This window comes from Salvelinus alpinus, chromosome 31 (genome assembly GCF_045679555.1).
Source record: "Salvelinus alpinus chromosome 31, SLU_Salpinus.1, whole genome shotgun sequence".
In the NCBI taxonomy this organism is placed as follows: Eukaryota; Metazoa; Chordata; class Actinopteri; order Salmoniformes; family Salmonidae; genus Salvelinus; species Salvelinus alpinus.
This window is the reverse complement of record NC_092116.1, coordinates 29,534,370-29,536,869: the sequence shown is the minus strand read 5'-3', so window position 1 is coordinate 29,536,869 and position 2,500 is coordinate 29,534,370. Positions and strand designations below refer to the sequence as shown.

The following is a 2,500-nucleotide window of genomic DNA, read 5'->3' as shown; positions in this document are numbered from 1 at the left end:
ACACACACACACACCAGTCACACACACACACACCAGTCACACACACACCAGTCATTCGGTTATGAAACGTTCAGACGGGGTGGTGAGAGAATCAGGCGCCATCTCCATCAGCCTGTCAGTCAGAGCAGCGGGCCGACAATAATGATTCAGCTCACACACAAATACACACTCACGCACAGACACATTGACAAACACTTTCTCACTCGTACACGGGAACACATACGCACACTCCCCTCTCTGACACGACACAGTTGTTGAGGGAGAAGTAAGCAGATTAAATGAGGCACTGAGAATAGACATCAGACGGCTCATTTAAATAACGCTGAGAATAGACATCAGACGGCTCATTTAAATAACGCTGAGAATATACATCAGACGGCTCATTTAAATAACACTGAGAATGTATATCAGACGGCTCATTTAAATAACACTGAGAATATATATCAGACGGCTCATTTAAATAACACTGAGAATATATATCAGACGGCTCATTTAAATAACGCTGAGAATATACATCAGACGGCTCATTTAAATAACGCTGAGAATAGACATCAGACGGCTCATTTAAATAACACTGAGAATATATATCAGACGGCTCATTTAAATAACGCTGAGAATAGACATCAGACGGCTCATTTAAATAACGCTGAGAATAGACATCAGACGGCTCATTTAAATAACACTGAGAATATATATCAGACGGCTCATTTAAATAACACTGACGGCTCATTTAAATAACACATTTAAATAACACTGAGAATAGACATCAGACGGCTCATTTAAATAACACTGAGAATATATATCAGACGGCTCATTTAAATAACACTGAGAATAGACATCAGACGGCTCATTTAAATAACGCTGAGAATAGACATCAGACGGCTCATTTAAATAACGCTGAGAATATACATCAGAAGGCTCATTTAAATAACACTGAGAATAGACATCAGATGGCTCATTTAAATAACGCTGAGAATAGACATCAGACGGCTCATTTAAATAACACTGAGAATATATATCAGACGGCTCATTTAAATAACACTGACGGCTCATTTAAATAACACATTTAAATAACACTGAGAATAGACATCAGACGGCTCATTTAAATAACACTGAGAATATATATCAGACGGCTCATTTAAATAACACTGAGAATAGACATCAGACGGCTCATGTAAATAACGCTGAGAATAGACATCAGACGGCTCATTTAAATAACGCTGAGAATAGACATCAGACGGCTCATTTAAATAACGCTGAGAATAGACATCAGACGGCTCATTTAAATAACACTGAGAATAGACATCAGACGGCTCATTTAAATAACACTGAGAATAGACATCAGACGGCTCATTTAAATAACGCTGAGAATAGACATCAGACGGCTCATTTAAATAACACTGAGAATAGACATCAGACGGCTCATTTAAATAACACTGAGAATAGACATCAGACGGCTCATTTAAATAACACTGAGAATAGACATCAGACGGCTCATTTAAATAACACTGAGAATATATATCTGCGGACATCTAATTAGTATAATAATGAAATCCCCATCAGAATCCTTCAGTTTAAACTAGAGATATATATATATATTTTTTTTGCATGAGCGGCGTCTTAATACACCACATCTTGCTACGCCGGCCTTCTGAATCTGAGATGGAAGGTCTCAGAGCTACAGTGCTGTTGTCACGAATCCCACCGATGGTGGCTCCCCTTCCTGTTCGGGTGGCGCTCGGCGCTCGTCGTCACCGGTCTACTAGCTGCCACCGATCCCTTTTTCCTTTTCGTTGTTTTGGGCTTCACCCATGTTTTTAACTGGTTACTAGCCGAAAGGACATTAAAGCGTTTTTCCCGTCTACCTTCTGCTCTCTGCGTCTGACTCCACACCCATCACGTCTCCAGACGTTACAGCTGTTTGTCAGACCAAGAGACGTCCCGAAAATCTGTCTTCTCAAGAAAACGTCTGTAGTGTCCGAACGGTTAGGCCTGCTCTATGGAGAGATGAGACTCTCACCGACGCGTACATGTTTTGCTCTAGGTCAACCCTCACGAGACTCGTCTGAAGGTAGCCCGGTACCAGTTTTAAAACGTATATAGACGTGAAGGGAAAGAGGGACGCCTAGTCAGTTGTACAACTGGAAGTAGTTTAGGAAAAAGGGGTTAAATGATATTTCAACACTTTCCTGATCTTTCATATATCTCTTCCTATATCTTCCTGTCTTTTGATTCTGTTATTCAACGTGTTTCTATCGGCTAATAGCAGTAAGGGCAAAAGGTGTCCTAAAATTCAAAATCAATTAACTAAATGATTGTTGGTATGACCATCTTATTAAGACAATTATATACGTTAGATAGTAGAACCCCTGGCTTAGACTCTTAAGGATTAAATGACTGAGAATAGAAATCACACGGATCATTTAAAAAACATCAGTTCTGCTTCACCTCTCTCTACCTCTGTGTGTGTGTGTGTGTGTGTGTGTGTGTGTGTGTGTGT

The 2,500-nt window shown here is 40.0% G+C and overlaps 1 protein-coding gene across 3 annotated transcripts in view; it reads left to right on the top strand.

Annotated features, from left to right (window-relative positions):
• Nucleotides 1-2,500, top strand: part of LOC139561454 (membrane-anchored junction protein) — a 23,764-nt gene that overhangs the window by 18,665 nt on the left and 2,599 nt on the right. The window lies entirely within an intron of this gene.